This window comes from Brachycentrus maculatus, unplaced genomic scaffold (assembly GCF_059751285.1).
Source record: "Brachycentrus maculatus isolate JH-2025_06_01 unplaced genomic scaffold, ASM5975128v1 h1tg000139l, whole genome shotgun sequence".
Lineage (NCBI taxonomy): Eukaryota > Metazoa > Arthropoda > Insecta > Trichoptera > Brachycentridae > Brachycentrus > Brachycentrus maculatus.
The window spans coordinates 345,825-364,516 of NW_028280892.1; the positions used below are offsets into that span (position 1 = coordinate 345,825).

The following is an 18,692-nucleotide window of genomic DNA, read 5'->3' on the forward strand; positions in this document are numbered from 1 at the left end:
TGAGTTATCGAGGATTTTATGTAAATTATTATTTTTATCATATGCAGGTTGGATATGGGAGCGTAAGATTTTAGAAAAAATTTTTAATAGGGATTAATCATGATATTATTTTGGCTGATAAATTAATATAAAATATCACAAGTCTATCAAAACGATTCTCGTTGAAATCTGTAGATATATAAGGGAGATGTGAAGGTTTAAACTTTATTAACAGATATTTCATTAAAATGAAAAACGGACACCGCTATATGTCATCAAATTTTACGTCATAGGGTGTGTTATGGGGCGTATCCCTTTATGTATCTGCTTTATAGAGCTGTAATATTAGTAGTGTGGATTCGTTTCTGTGACGTCATTCGTTACCAACTTACGAATTTACGAAAGCGAATTTTGCAAAAGAAATGATGAATGAAAATATTGATTACATCGGTTGTTACAAACACAAAACGAATCTTACACAATCCTTTATAGGTTGAGTATGTTAAATTAGATATTCCTCCCGAGTGAGATAATACCCTCTTCGGATTTTTTTTATAAAATTCCAGCCGCACAGTAAGTTTTTCGTCAAACAATAATCTAATATGCATGTAGGCACATATGTATATTAATCTGTTCATTTTCAGATGTTAAATAAAATATTTGTTGTTATAAAATAAATAATAACGATTTATATATATATATATATATATATATATATATATATATATATATATATATATATATATATATATATATATATATATATATATATATATATATATATATATATATATATATATATATATATATATATATATATATATGTATATATATGTATATATATATATATATATATATATATATATATATATATATATATATATATATATATATATATATATATATATATATATATATATATATATATATATATATATATATATATACATATATATACATATATATATATATATATATATATATATATATATATATATATATATATATATATATATATATATATATTTACATCTTCTTAATGATGCGGAATGTATCGAATCACGAGTCACAGTATATTTTAAGAAATAGTCGTATTTACTAAGTAAAACATAAATAAAAAATGGATAGATTTTTACCACAAGTGCCTGCCGAATCAATTAATGAAATTAATTTATATTATTAATATAATATAATAAATGGTTATTTGGCCCAGATGACCTGCTAAAGAGATAGTACTTAATTACATACTTTGATTAATATTAAACTCGCATGTGTACTCGCTCATCTGATTGCGTCATCCATTGCACATTTATTTATAATTTATCATCCTTCGATAAAATTTTAATTACAATTTTTATTGTACATATAATATTATTACCGAGCAAATATTACGAATTCAATTTTTTGTTGGCATCCCAACGTATGTAGATAAAGAAGAATATGTTAGACTGTCATAGGCTGGTTCAAGTGATCACCTTTATAACACCGCGTAACATTCACAACTGTACACTGATTGACAACCACACTCATGGGTAGAACGGTGAATGTTATGAGTATACAAAGTGATCACTTGAATCAGCATATGACGGACTTTTATACTCTTCTTCATCGACGTTTAGATGTAAATATACATAACATCTGGAGTACTGGTACAGGTCTTAAGCCCTGTAAATACCCAGACTTTCATATTATTCTACAGCTATGTTGCGATGTCAAAATGTGTTTGGTATATTTAGTTTGTTCGTCTCCGTGGTTAGCATGTTTTAGCTACTGTGCTGGAGGTCCCGGGTTCGATTCCCCGGGGGGTGAAAATAAAATTACTAGTTTTGCACTCTAATATTTATTTAAAATTATCCTGGACTGGTCCTTGAACCGCAGGAGTGATCACCTTACCTTCATATAAAAAACGATCAAAGTAACACTGCGTCAATACGATGCAGTGCCCTATGCACCATCGGGTGTGGATAAGGGTTAAAAGAAGAAGAAGAATTCTCGGGACACAAACCAAAACGTAAATAATCACAAAAGACAATTATAAATATGCATTACTTACATTTTGCGTGGTACCTCAACTGTTCATATATGGCGTCTGACGTGTACATCTACAAGACTCACGTACGCGACACTATCTTATTCCATTCCTTTGTATCGTTGCGTATACGTCGCTCTCTTTCGCTCCCGTGGCATCGGAATGTATTGCTCTCTTTCTCTTTTGTTCTATTATATCTAGCTTCTCTCTCACATAACGAAATGTGCCTAATAAACGTGACGCGTCCTTGAATCGCCACCTGAGGAATTTTACTTTAGTAAAACGTATGTTCGTGTGGCAACCTTGTTCAGCGGTTTGTAGGTAAATAATAATTAATCGGTTCGTGAACCCTTTATACAATTTACAAGTTGTCACTAAAATGAAATCGGCAGAGGTTAATATAGTAATTTGTGTTAATATAGGACGGAGGTTAATATATTTATATTTTTTAATATAGAATGGCGTTGCACATGTAATACAATGCATTTGCCAATGTCAAGTTAATTGAATTCTTAATTATAAAATATGATAGACTATAAATTATTCATTCATGTCCGCCTCCAGCGCGCTCGGCTACCGTTCTGGAGGTCCCGGGTTCGATTCCCAAGGGGGATAAAATAAATATAAGTGATTTTTTCACTGTAATATTTATTCAATATTACCCTAGACTGGTACCTGAAGCGGAAGGCTGATCACCTTTCCTTAATGTGTAAACGATCAAGATAACACTGCGTTTATATGACGCAGTGCCCTATGCACCATTGGGTGCGGATAAGGGTTTTATTTATTTATTATTTTATTAATGAACAAATAATTACAACGTAGGCAAACTTAATAGAAATGTTAATGATTTTTCAATGTATTTAATATTACCTCGGACTGGAACCTGAAGCGCAGCATTGATCACCTTGTGGGCATGTAAATAACTCTCAATATATCACTGGTAACCCGAAAATGGAAAAAAAGGAGTAATCAAAGAATATGTTACATTTTTTGAATCTTGAAAATTGTTGAAAACCTGAAAAAAATTACTGAAATCTGTTTTTATTTATTTCAGCAGGGTCTTAAAAATACGTAATAATATTACAACCTTTTTTAATTCAAGTTTTACTCGGTAAATACCAATATTTCTTAGAAACCATCGTGACACGTGTTCGAACACCGTATGAAGCGTAATGCATCGAAACACGTGTCACAATAGATTTTTAGAAATGTGGTAAAACTTTAATAAAATGGATACATATTACCACAAAGCGACTGCTGAATCAATTAATGAAATATTACAATACTTGAATCCTCGAGAAATAATTACAGGTAAATAATAAAGTGGGTAAAAGCCAACGACAAAAAAAGCGAAATTAATACAACGAAAAAAAACGAACAGTAAAATAAGCAATAAAGGTTTTAATAAATGAGTCAACAAACCAACGACAAAAATCAAAGCGAAAAATGAAAGAAAAAAGCTGAAAATAAAATAAACCATAAAGGTTTTGACAGCTAGCGTTTTCCGCCATTTTCAAACAAATTTCGAAGTGTAGTTTCATATCGGTCAAAGTTTTTTATTATTGTTTGTTTATTCGTTCTAAATCTTGTAATCACATTTAGTATAATATAAATACATTTTATCAGAGTCTAAATCGCCTTATATGCGTAATAAATATATATCGTACATGTTACAAATCAGTTTAGTTCAGTGTTCGTCGTCAGTCAGTGGTGTTGTGAACATCGCGTCGGCTGGTCGCGCCGAAGATAGTGCGTGGAGTAACATACATATGTATATCAATAAAATTGTACGTTTGTGAATATTAGATTATATACGTGAAATAGCAGCGAAGGAACACGAATTTTCCGGCCGTTTTGTGGGACTGACAACAAGCTCACAAAGAAAGGTATATAAATTTATAAATAGTTTGACATTTGCTTTTGATCAATATTGTGGCGTTTTGCGCGGGAGGATATCATAATATTGACAGCTTTTATTTGAAAATAGAACGTCCTAATTCGCTTTGCATTGTGTTTTATTAGGCGGGTAAGTACTTATTTTAATTTTATTCGATAAATCATTTGTATTTTCCCCCATTTTTATTATGTATTTTTTTATTATATGACGTATTTCATAACATAACGTAATATAACATCACGACAAACAGATGCAAACTTCTTATTTATTTATGACGATTTTTTTCTCAAATTACTAATGCTGTCAACCATATATATTGTATATATTTAATAAATATATAATATATAAATAAACTGGTACTAGAGGGTTTGGAAGTCTAATTCTACGTTTGTTATTCGCTCCTGTAGGGGTAGGCAAAGAAAATAGAACCCTACACCACCTTTTTTTTTGTTGCTAAGATTCTTCGCCTCTTCCACATTCGTGCATCTCATGCATACCCGCCGATTGTTCCGACTCCTGACCTGACCATTTTCAAATATTTGATATACTTCAACGTCCTAACTTTTCCCTGGTCTTCCTCTGGTCCTACTTCCAACTAAATTCGCCTCATAAATATGTATTGTTTAATAACAATTAAACGGTTTGTATTTTCACCTGTTGATGAGAACATCTGCGGTTCTCTAAACTAGTGGTGATAAACTCAAACGTAGTATAATACAAGTGTTTTATTTTTATTTTTAAATCATCACATTTTATTTTACAAAGTTAATGCAAAATCAATAAATAACAGTCAATGTAAGCTAAAATTGTTTTGCTGACGTCAAAATTCGCAATCACAAACCTACGTCATATTGTTTGCGGGAAATGCTCAAGCGGATATTCGCAAACACAGCGTTCATTCGCCGGGCGACCACCGGAGAGGTCACATGTCTTTTCACTCCCGATATTTTAAAGAATGTATATTGAACATTTTCTCTTGTTTTTAGAATATATAAAGAAAAAATATTTTTATGATTTTTTTAAAATTCCTTACCTTTCAATAACTTTTTTCTTTACAAATCGGTATAATTATTTCAATGAAAAACTCGTGTTTTCATTACAAAAACGGTGTTTTAAGACAAAAATACGTAAAATGTTACCTGGATTTAGAGAAAATTATGTTGCGACCTAACGAATACGGCTGTCCAAACTTAAAACACAGTAAAAGACATTTTTTGTAGTTCCTCTTTTTTTTAATTTTTGGACTAAGTAGAATCTACTTAAACCAAAAATGCTAAAAAAAAAGTACTACAAAAAATGTCCCTTACTATGTTTTGAGTTTGGACAGCCGAATAGGTACCGGACCTTAAAAGCGTCTTTTACATACTGTTGGTAGAGAGCGGGAGACGCTTGTAAGCTTTCTATTTGCTTACTTTTGGTAGAGCGCGAGACGCCAAAAAAATGTACAAATTGGAATTGGGTTTGCAGTTACTTGTGATTGGGTTACTTGTGATTACGTTACTAGTGATTAAGTTACATGTGATTAGGTTACTGATGATAAGTATACGACCCTAATAAGTATACTAATTAGAGTCGGGGTTGATGAAAAAACCGCCTGACAACAGTGTGGTATGCTTAGCTTATAAGCATTAAGTGGAAATCCTTTTTTTACCCGCGAAACTTTATATCGCGTACATAGTAAGTCAATATTCATATCGTGGTATGTCCCAATATTCACGTAATTTTTCCTTGGCTTGATCTTTGATCTTTCCCTTTTCCCCTATTTCCTCCCTCCCGTCCCTCTTCCAGGTATTTATATTAAATTACATATGTAAAATTTTGTAAACGAAATGTTACAAATACCTGTTTTTTGTTACTCACTAATGGAAAAATCAATGTAATGTCAACATTTATACAGCACTTTTTGGATCTCTTGCTATGAATTTTATGATGATTATTATAAAATAAGCTTCCCTAATTTGTACAATTTTTTAAAAGAAAATTTTTCACCAAGTTTGTATTTTTTTTAGTACTTTTTCACTATTTTTATTTTTTTAATATTTTTTTATTATTTTCTATGTAATATATCTTAATTTCTAATTTCTATGTTATTTTTTGTAAAAAGCAGTAATGCCGTAAATAAATAAATGAATAAATGTAAATGTATATATATGTAACTGTTCTGTAAAATATCAAAATATTTTTTTTTAAATATATCAAAGGATTGTTCGCTTGTAGGAAAGAAGGAGAGGAAAAGGAAGATATGAATGTTCCGTAATTATTTATTATTGTATATTATTATTTTATCGACTAATGACGTATAATAAATTGAATTAATGGCATCCAATGTCCAATGTCAGGTTATATTATCGATCATTATAATAAAGACCAGTGGTATATCGGCGCGTTTCATATTTTTAAATCTCCTAGACTTGAAGGCACCAAGAATGTTGTAAACGCAAACTTAGAATTATCCAAAAACATCGAAAAACACGTCAGAAATGCCAAAATAAAAACTTAAATAATAATATTCTTTCCAATAAAAATCACGCCGCTCTCCTGCAGGGGTAAGCAGAGAGAATAGAACGCCACACCAATATGTCTTTGCAAACCTTCTTCGCCACTTCCACGTTCATGCGGAGACGCATACATACCCACCGATTATTCCGGCTCTTGGCCTGATCACTTTCAAAACTAACTTACTACAAACTAACCTTCGCCTCTTCTACATTTATGCATCTGCTCATACATGCCCGCTGATTATTTCGACTGCTTACCTGACCGCTTTCAGGTATTGAAATGCCATCACTTGCGAGTATTTAAAATATTATATTTGATATTATTTATTGATTCGGCATTAACTTTGTTTAACAAAGATATATAAATATAAAAATATATATATATATATATATATATATATATATATATATATATATATATATATATATATATATATATGTAGGATTTGAAGAAGGAGACTATGTACACACATGTGTGTGTACATAGTCTCCTTCTTCAAATCCTTATCCGCACCCGATGGTGCAAAAGGCACTGCATCGTATAAACGCAGTGTTATCTTTATCGTTAATACAAAACCGAAAGATGATCAACCCTCCGCTTCAGTTACCAGAATAAATCACTTATGTTTATTTGACCCCCCTCTGGGAATGGAACCCTTAACCTTCAGTACCGTAGCCAAGCGTGCTGACCATTGAACTACGGAGGCGGACGATTTGGTTTGAAAGTATTAAGGCTGAATTCGCGAAACAATTAATAGATTTGAAGTCCATAAACATAATTTGTATTAGAGTAATGTATACATATTGAAACAGGTTACTGACTTTAATAGTCTACTGAAATACAGTATTACAAGTTTTTAAATAATTTATTTAAAAAATATTATAATTAACGTATTAAGATTCCGTTGTTGTTTTTTTGCAGTACAATGAACTTTCTATTGAATCAGACATTTGCATATATGGAGAATTAAAAGGTCAATCAGCTTACATAACATTTTTAAATGGACTTATGTCTCTGTATTCGTTAAGTCGCGACTTAAAAAAAAAATTAAAAAAAATTAAAAAAGTAAGTTTATTTTTCGAAATATTTATAAGGTTTTGAAAAGAAATGAGTTTTTTTAAGATGGAGTTAAAACATTTTTTCCCATATCTATTCTAAAAACACAAAAAAATATCCAATAGACTTTAAAAAAAAGAATAACCCGCAAAGCGTCTATTTTAGATGCTTGTCTGCAGGTAGGATAGTAAGGATAGAGAAGGTAAATGTGAAGAATACATCACAAACACCCAGACCAATTGAAAATACATTTTTTTAATTCATATTTCAATTGGCGGGAATCGAACCCGCGACGCCAGCTTCGCAGTCGAGCGTCTACCCAACTTTGCCACAGCGCCTGCCTAAACCAAGCTTGAAGGGATGTGTAACCTCTCCGGCGACGGCCGTTGATTGAATTCTGTGTTTGCGTGTATGGCCAAAAAATGATTAATGTTTTTCTAGCTTTAGAATTTGTTTGTAACCATAAAAGTGAAAATAAGAAGTTTAAAAAAAATAGATTTCCAATTTTTTTTTTGACATCTCAGCATAGATGAAAGAGAATATGGAAATCTGGGTATGTACAGGGCTAATGACCTGTCTATAGGCTGGTTAAATGATCATTAATTTTTTTAATAAATTCAACATTCATCATTCCACCCATGATTGATAACCACACTACTCAAATTTTTGGAACTCCTAGATATATGACCAATCTCGTGACACACATATGAGTTCACAACAGCCATCTGATGTGTGTAAGATCCGAACTCCAGATTATTTTTATACACTAGGTAACGCCTATAAACATGATTTTAAATATTTATGTACTCTATAATTAGACCTGTTTTTTTTCTAGACTTCCATATTCTTCTTCATCTTTGTTGTAAAACAAAATTTAAAATAACTCTTAAGTGGAGAAAACCCAGATTTCTGAACAAGTATTTGGACACACTCAAAATGTTATGAATTCCATTTTTTTTTAAAATACTTTATCTTCTTTTTAAATTAAAAGATTGATTTTTTCTACTGAAATTCTGTTTTTAAAAATACTTAAAATATTTATTATCGTCCATACTATATATTTTTAATGTGTCAAACGTGGGTTCGATGGCTATGGGACCCTAATAAACCTAAGATGTGCCAGATGCGACAAATAAAACCTGGCAATCTGACTTTTTTACTATTGTTTTGTCCGAGAATAAACAACGTGTCATAATAAAATATCTGTTTTTTTTTTTTAATATTTATTAGTTGCCTTAGAAAATTCTTCTCACCTTTTATGCAAATGGATTTATAACATACATATTTAGTTTGTATGTCTTAAAAATGGTAGTGGATGTGTATAGCTCATAATAAAATGAATAGGATTGATCCCTAAGAACAGTACAAAAGATTAAAGACAATTAAACAAAAGACACAATGGATTTAATATCTTAATATTTATTATCAATCAATATTTGTCACATCGCTCATTTATTTGTCTTAAACGTCTTGCTTTATTTTCTAAATAAGACACCACAGAATCCGATACATTTTTATGTCCTATTGCCTCATCAATTTTTGTCAACTATACCTCAGTTTATATATCAGTTTCAAAAGGGTTCTGTCGTCAAAAAAGTTTGAGAACTGCTCGTTTAGAGTTAAAAACGTTTGACTGCCAGAGGTTTTTCTTTCTTTCTTTATTTTAAATTATTTTGCTTTATACAAGATAATATAAATACAAATACAAAATATGTATATTAAATATAAATAGGTACAAAAAAAATCCCACAAAGGCATGGCCTGTGTGTTGGTATACAATATAATTTAGGTCATAGTAAAACGCACTGTCAAGAATACAATAGATATTATAAGAATTAGAACTAGAATAAAAGTGTTAATATAAAATACAGAAACAATACATAATACTTGACTAACAGAAAACAATAAATAAGAAAAAAATATAAATAAAATTAAAAACATAAAAAGTAAAAAAGATGAAAAAGTATAAAGTTAGCAATCATGTACTTCATGAGTGATACGTCTACAAGTAAAAGAAGCTTAAATCTGTCTCTTTAATAAATAATCTAAGCAAAATTTTAACAAATCGCTCACTCCTTTCAACAACGTCATATATCAAAAATCGTCAATTATTAGTTGTGCATGTTTTCGAAATACCCAGAAAATGTACTATATCCCAGCAAATGCGGCATATTTTTAACTTAATTTTTACCTGATACAGGGCAGAAAATGTTGTTTTTGCATTTTGAAGAAAAGGAATTGTTTAATTATTTTTTAAATTTACTACATAAATATTTTTCAAATTGAGAAAAAACCTTCAGGTTTTACCTAAAAAGATCTGTTGCACAATAAAAAGTTCAATATGTGCCTTTATATTTATTTTTAATACATTTTACTATATTTTTAAACTTTAAAAACGATCTCCTGAAAAATGAAGTTCTTTGATTTATGAGGTTCTTGAAAGGAGTGAGCGATATATGCATATATATTAGCTATATAGCTATCCAATTCGATAATTGAGCTTTGCTGGATTGTGTCTATTCATAGGCCATTCTTTTCAAAGTCCATTTCGCTTCCGACTTTATGTTGATGTTAAAGTTAGTCCGCTAACTTTGCAAAATTCGCTTTCGTAAAAAAATATTTTTTCGTAAGTTGGTAATGAATGACGTCACAGAAACGAATCCACACTACTGCTATTACAGCTATATAAAGCAGATACATAAAGGGATACGCCCCATAACACACCCGATGACGTAAAATTTGATGACGTATAGCGGTGTCCGTTTTTCGTTTTAATAAAATATCTAATGTTTAAACCTTCATATCTCCCTTATTTATCTACAGATTTCAATAAAAATGTTACCGATAGTCTTATGTTTTTTATGTTAATTTATTAGTCAATAATAGCACATCATCCATTTTATAATTTTCAGTCAGTAAACACCAAAACACATCTGTTTAATCTCACTCCATCAACATTATCATTAGATATACATCACATTTTCGTGATAAGATACATTTATGATTGAAATGATCTCTGATATTTCACAGAGAAGGTTTTTCCCTATCTCGCTGAAATAGATTGTATTTTATCTTTATCATCGCAGTATCGATTGTGGGGAATAACATCGCTGCTGAGAGTGCAACACTGCTAACTCCAGTGGAACCTATTATATTAATCTGATATTAAAAACTATATCGCTCACTCCTTTCAACAGCGTCATATATAAAAAAAAACTTGATTTTTCGGGAGATCGTTTTTAAAGTTTAAAAATATAGTAAAATGTATTAAAAATAAATATAAAGCCACATAATGAACTTTTTACTGTGCAACAGATCTTTTTAGGTAAAACCTGAATGTATTTTCTCCATTTGAAAAATATTTTGTATATTTAAAAAAATAATTAAGACCTTTTCTTCAAAATGCAAAAACAACACTTTCTGCCCTGTAGCGGGTAAATATTAAGTTAAAAATATGCCGCTTTCGCTGGTACATTTTCTGGGCATTCCGAAAACATACACAACTGAAAATTGACGATTTTTGATACATGACGTTGTTGAAAGGAGTGGGCGATATCTAGAATTTCTTTAAACCATATTAAATGAAAAACTTTTGTAACCATACTAAATAAATAAAAAAAAATAGTTTATTGTGTGCATCGAGTTTTGTTATATAAGTCTTATTCTTACGTTATAATAACAATATTCATGTTGGTCAGATAAGTATAGAGTATGTACATGAGAACAGGATTTTTCTTTGTGGTGCATGTGAGTTGTCTGCTCGAACCTTGTACTCGCCAATTGCACTAACTGGACCACAAAGGCACTGATTTGTTTGCCATTCTCAGAGCTCAACGAAGTTGGATTATATTTTGTACATTATGCATATATAGAGAAATAGTAGATATGGACATACCTCGCATAGTCCGGTTGTAACACTCCAGTCTAAACGAAACCGCTTTCTTTGTCTTGTGCGGCATAGCTACCGCTATGTTGAACAATATCTCATTGGATATTGATATGTTCCATGTGTCTGAAGGAGTTTCCCGAAGCGGGATTCTTCTAGACCTTTAGCAATAGTTCTTGCATATATATTATTTTAATGTATACGATTAATTTTTTTATAGTTTGTAATGTATATATTAATTGAAATAAATAAATTGAATTGAATTTAACCCAAACTAAATATTCCATGAGGTGATTCGTAATATGTAGATAAAGTTTACAACATTTTGAGTGCGTCCTCCATATACGAGTACTTGTTCACAAATCTGGATTATCTCCAATCATGGGAGTCATTTTTCATATTATTTTTTGACATCTCAAATAAAAGAGTTAATTAATATAAGAGTTTCTGCTTAGTAAAAAAGCTTCTTTGCATCTCACCAATAGATGTCTCTAGTGATGTTCTTGTGATTTAAGAACAAGGTTTCTAAATTGGTTCATATATATATAGAACTTCAAGAATTTGATAAGTGTGGTTGTCAATAATGGGTAGAATTGGTGAATGTCACACTTGTGTAACTACTGGCTGAATGTTACTGTGTGTAATTAAAAAAAAAAAAAGTTTCCCGACCGCTGCCTTAGAGCCTATAACTTCAATTTGCGTCCTTGTTATAGACCGGCTTGATCGAAGCAGGAATAAGCGAGGTATCTCCGTATACTCTGTATGCTGGTTATGTAGTTTCTCCGACGTTTGGTAATCAGCTATCTCCTATCTCGCCAAACTAACATTCGAGTTCCCTTGACACTGTCGGCGATTAACAAAACGGGTTATGTTGCGTTACTTGCAATCTAGTGAATGTCGAAACGTTCAAAAAAACAATATGCACAGCACATGAAACGTGACATCCATACGCTCGTATGTACGTGACAGTCCACGTACCTATTTCTAAAGCCATTAGGCTGTCGTTAATATCCAAAAGGTATTATTTGAAATTTCAACATAGATGAAGAACTATGACTTAACTTAATAAGAGACGTCTGAGACATTACTATTAATCATTAGAATCCTAACTGTCCATCAATCCTCCTCCCTTAGTTTTTCCCTCTACCTCCTTCCCTAAACTCCCATTTTACTTTGCCCTCATTATTTTCTTGTAATTTATATATGTTTTTACTTTGTTATATCAATTTGAAATTTATGTTTTTTTTTAAATGTCCAAGTACTATCTGCCCTCTGATAGCAAGCAGCTATATCGCTCACTCCTTTCAAGAACGTCATTAATCAAAAAACTTGATTTTTCAGGAGAACGTTTTTAAAGTTTAAAAATATAATACAATGTTTTAAGAATAAATATCAAGCCACTTATTGAACTTTTTACTGTGCAACAGACCATTTTAAAACCTGGATTTTATCAACATACTTTAAAAACGCTTGAAAACATGATTTTTAATTTATTTTAGTTTTCAGTGTGTAAAGTGATCACTTAACCAAGCCTATGACGGTCGTATGCCCTGTTTATACTTAGACCTCCATATCCTTCTTCATCTATGTTGAGATGTTAAATAATGTAAAAAAATAACTCCTAAAAATTATTCCTAATCGGAGATAATCCAGATTTGTGAAGTATTATATTTGGGCACACTTAAAATGTTGTAAAAAACCCATAAGGTATTTTTAGTATTTAAAAAAAAAATCTTTTGAAATAAAAATGTAAATTTGATATCGTAACATAGATGAAGGAGAATATTTCAATAATACTATAGAAGAAACCCTTTTCCAATATATGTAGACTTTTAATCACAAGGTCAAATATTAACGTGATTTCTGAATACGGGTATAATTCTAATTGATAATTGAAATGACATTGTAGTAACATTATTATAATATGTATTATATCATACTTACATCATTCAGAGCTTACTCAAATGACGCGTGTTTGGAAAGATAAACGTTTTATGTGCGTATTGCTCATGAATATATATTCGTACATACTTATGTTGTACTTGAGGTCACTCTAAGGACTATACATATATACATATACATATATATATATATATATATATATATATATATATATATATATATATATATATATATATATATATATATATATATATATATATATATATATATATATATATATATATATATATATATACATATATTATGTTATAAATAAAAATGTAAATATATTAAATGAATAAAAAAAAATAATATATATATATATATATATATATATATATATATATATATATATATATATATATATATATATATATATATATATATATATATATATATATATATATATATATATATATATATATATATATATATATATATATATATATATATTATATATATATATATATATATACATATATTTATATATATATATATATATATATATATATATATATATATATATATATATATATATATATATATATATATATATATATATATATATATATATATATATATATATATGTATATTTATATTTATATATATATATATGTATATATATATATATATATATATATATATATATATATATATATATATTTATATATTTTTATATATATATATATATATATATATATATATATATATATATACGTATATATTACTTACTTACTTGTAACCCTTATCCGCACCCAATGGTTATCTTGATCATTACTTAAATAAAGGCAGGGTGATCACTCTTGCGCTTCAGGAACCAGTCCAGGGTAAAATTAAAAAAATATTACACTGAACAAAAAGGCTTTTATATATTTATTTATAATAAAAGACAAAATGTTTATATTCTTGTGATGTGAAAAAACATTTCGTATTACATATTCTTGTATCAATTTCTTGCAAAAACATCAAACTGTTTAGAGATTGTTTATATCTATTAAGTTGTATCATAAAATCGTTATCTCGTTCTGCTTCTACGGGCAGATATCAACATACGTATGTACTAAAGGGACTGTCAACATTATTTTGTTTTTTCTTCATTTGTCATAGAAGCCAGAATCATCCGTATTATTTGAATATAAACAATATATGTAATATTTCACTTTATTTTTTTTTTAATGTTACTAATATTAGTATAAAACAACAACTTATAACATGTGACACAGTATATAATATGTAACTTAACTGTAGTTTTAAGTATGTAAATAGTGCTATGGTAGTGATTGTCCTGACGAGGAGACGGGTACGTCTTGAAACCGGTAGACATAAAAATCTCAGTAATTGGTTATATACTAATATTACTAACATTAAAAAATAAGTAAAAATGGCTAACCACAAAGTAAATGCTTTAAACATTAATATTATTTAAAATAATATATTTCAATTTAAATCAACAAACATGAATATTTATCCGTGCTTGAACGTAATGGGACTGGATTTCTAGTTAAAAATTGTACATTTTTGACATCTCAACATAGATGAAGAAGAATATGGAAGTCTGCGTATTTACAGGGCTTATGAACTGTCATAGACTGGTTAAGTATCACATTACACACGTACTACATTCACCATTTTACACATGATTGACAACCACGCTAATTAAATTTTCCGAACTCGCAACTCGTTAAATCGCAGCTTAATTTTCTTTAAACCCGGGTAACCTTTTGATATAATTGTTTTTTTTTTCTTAAAACACTGTTTTTTTGTGTTGGAAAAATAAGTTTTTCTTCCAAAAAAAATTGTGTTTTTGAAAAGAAAAGAGTTATCGAGAGGTATATAGGAGAAAAAAATACATTTTTTTAAAAAATATTTATTCTAAAAATAAAAATAAAAATCCGATATAAGTATATCATTTAAAAAAAAATGGGTTTGAAGTCACGCCCGGCTCTCAGCCAAGCCAGATGCTTAATGGATTCTATTATTGCGAGTAAGGCCTTAAGAGAAGAATCTTCTCGAATTATTTCACATGCTGGGGATATTTATTAAAGTATATTTTTTTTGTAAAATAACGCATTTTTTGGCACTGCAACTCCGGCCTCGGTGTTGCCATACTCGCATTTTTAATACGAAATGTAATTCCGATAACTAACATAAGTAGGTTCCTACCTACTTGAAGCGTTACGTGAAATGACACGGTGTGTGATAACAAGTACCTACCTAATCATTCAAATGTATAATAAAACAGCGCTATCTTTGCATTACGGGTATCGCGTGACTGTAATTACGAGTACAGTTCTTACTTTCTTCGCAGTTCCTACTTTATTACTTACACCTGCTACAATCCAATGCATGTTTAGTTTCGAGAACAGTAATTTGATTAGTTCTTACATATATCTATATGCCTATCAAATGTAATAAAACCCCTAACAAGCATTAAGCTATTTTGCTAGGTATCAGATGAAACATACTGTATGTTCATATGTCGCTCACTCCTTTCAATAACGTCATAAATCAAAAAACTTGATTTTTCAGGAGAACGTTTTTAAAGTTTAAAAATATAATACAATGTATTAAAAATAAATATCAAGCCTCTTACTGAACTTTTTACTGTGCAACAGATCTTTTTAGGTAAACCTGAAGGTTTTTTCTCCATTTGAAAAATATTTCGTATTTTTAAAAAAATAATTTAACAATACCTTTTCTTCAAAATGCAAAACAACACTTTCTGCCCTGTAGCGGGTAAATATTAAGTTTAAAATATGCCTCTTTTACTGGGATATAGTACATTTTCTGGGCATTCCGCACAACTGAAAATTGACGATTTTTGATTTATGACGTTCTTGAAAGGAATGAGCGATGTATAAAAATATTGATAGGACACTCTTTAAATTTATACAAATTCAAAATATCAATGAATTCGTTGACTTTTGTAGTATATATGTAGGTTTTTATAAGATCGTCCAATGTATAACTTACAAAATAAACTGTTTTAAAATCACAAAATCCGTACATTAGTACGACATTAGTCGTACTTGGTGACGTCACGAATTGACAATTTTTTCGCGCGTTTGCAAAAAATATTCTCGAACTTTCATTCGACGTTATTTTTTTATTTACTCGTATGTATATGAACGTCTCTTTTTAACCCAAATAATCGAATAAAAAATTGATCATTTGTGTTTGCCCTTATAATAATAAAAATGTATTTAAAAAACATTATTTAATCTTAGTTTTAATATCAACTTGTGAAAACATCGTGAGGGCGTCGATTCTATGCGGAAGGAAAGGTTTTAACTACGTAGCGTAGATACCTCAAACTTTACTTGCGGACTTTTATTTAAACGTTCTACCCGCTACAGGGCAGAAAGTGTTGTTTTTGCATTTTGAAGAAAAGGTGTTGTTTAATTATTTTTTTAAAATGTACTAAATATTTTTCAAATGGAGAAAAAACATTCAGGTTTTACCTAAAAACATTTGTTGCTCAGTAAAAAGTTCAATAAGTGGCTTTATATTTATTTTATTATATTTTTAAACTGAAATTGATCTGAAAAATTGAGTTTTTTGAAATATTACGTTGTTGAGAGGAGTAAGTAAGTATGTGTTTTTTTTTACAATTTTTAACGCATAAGTTCAGATGTTTCTAATTATTTTTAAAAGCTTTTCGTAGTCCACTAAAGATTGGCAATCCCTGTGTAATTTTCAAATAAGTGATAGATTTTCCGGACATTCATAAACACTTGCTGTAAAACATATTCGTCTAATAAATACGTAACGACACTTCCACTAAGCATGTTAAAGTATGTATAAGATAACCCAATCAATTAAATCGTAAACAGGTTTTTAAAATATTTATCCGATAAAAGATAAACTCCAATCAATAAATCTGGATTGTGTTATTGTATTTCGATGGGAATTATTTATTTATTGATAGTGGAATATATTCATCTTATTTTATCATGAAATACCTGTTTATTCGAACGATGACGTTTAATCAATTGAAATGTAAATTAAAGCTTTGATTTTAAGATAAATGTACAAGTATTTCCTTCATATTTATCTAAAATATTTGCTATAATTAAAATGTAACTTTGTTTTAAAATCACTATAAATATTTTACTATAACTTAATTATAATGTCTACCGGTTTCGAAGCTAACCGCTTCTTTATCAAGAGTGATTAATACTAAAATACTATGTACTTAACAAAATTCAAAATATTATGACGGTTAGGCAAAGGAGCTTCAAAATATTTTGAATTTTGTTAAGTACCTACATAGTGTTTTGGTATTAATCAGTCTTGATAAAGAAGCGGTTAGTTCCAAAACCGGTTGACATTATAATTAAGTTATAATAAAATATTTATAGTGGTTTTAAAACAAAGTTACATTCTAATCATAAAATGGAAAATCACAAAGTTATTGCTTCAAATATAAATTATAAATAAATGTTTGCGTTATTTTAAATATCTATAATTTATATCAATACGCGAATTTGGTATATAAATCATATCGCTTCGAGATAAAAATAATTAAAGCCATTCTCAAATATTGGATGTATTTTAAAGTTTTATTGTGCGATATGTTTTAATTTATTTTACTTGGTACACAATATTTTAAGTGTTTCCTAATCTTCGTTTACAAATATGGGATTGTGCCTTTGGAAGTTATTAAATTTTCTTTAGAATATATATTATTATATATATTATTAATATAATACATTATTACAATAATGATTATTTTTTGACATCTCATCAAAGATGAAGAAGAATATGGAAGTCTGGGCATTTACGGGGCTGACGACCGGCATAGGCTGGTTTAAGTGATCACTTTACACACGTGTAACATTCACCAATTGTACCCATTATTGACAACCACACTACTCAAATTCTTGGAAGTTCTGTATATATGAACCAATTTAGAAATCTTGTTCTTGAATCACTAGAACTTCACTAGAGACATCTATTGGTGAGATGTAAAAAAGCTTTTTATTAAGCAGAAACTCTTATATTAAAAAAATAATAATCATATGAAAATAATTCCTGTAATTGGAGATAATCCAGATTTTGTGAACAAGTAACTCAAAATGTTGAGAATAATGATCATTTTTTTAACTCAATACCTTTTATTTTAAATTTAATTTATACTTAGTAAATACCAATATTTCTTAAAATCTATTGTGACACGTGTTTCGATGCATTCCGCATCATTTTCAAACACCGTATGTAAAACCAATTCTAAATTTTACAAATAAAAAAAAATATTTGGGTCCTTGGGACGATGTAGGAGCTGTTTATTATTTTCATTTATTTATTTTTTATTTCTTATCAGTGGGAACATATACGATAGAGGGGAGGCTTTCGTCATTGTCATATTGTTAAATATGGTTTTATGATTACTTTTATTTTT

The 18,692-nt window shown here is 29.1% G+C and overlaps 1 protein-coding gene and 1 long non-coding RNA gene across 2 annotated transcripts in view; one reads left to right on the top strand and one right to left on the bottom strand.

Moving 5' to 3' along the window:
- Positions 1–2,066: 2,066 nt before the first annotated feature.
- LOC148309081 (uncharacterized) lies at positions 2,067–3,702 on the bottom strand. The gene is made up of 3 exons (XR_015837598.1): positions 3,679–3,702; positions 2,882–3,026; positions 2,067–2,267 (listed from the first exon to the last, which is right to left on the bottom strand). It is a non-coding gene; the product is annotated as an uncharacterized LOC148309081 (long non-coding RNA).
- Positions 3,696–18,692, top strand: part of LOC148309082 (1-acyl-sn-glycerol-3-phosphate acyltransferase alpha-like) — a 32,791-nt gene continuing 17,794 nt past the window's right edge. Inside the window, exon 1 of the mRNA XM_088260604.1 lies at positions 3,696–3,897. The gene's annotated coding sequence lies outside the window, so the exon portion shown is untranslated. The remainder of the gene's footprint in view (positions 3,898–18,692) is intronic.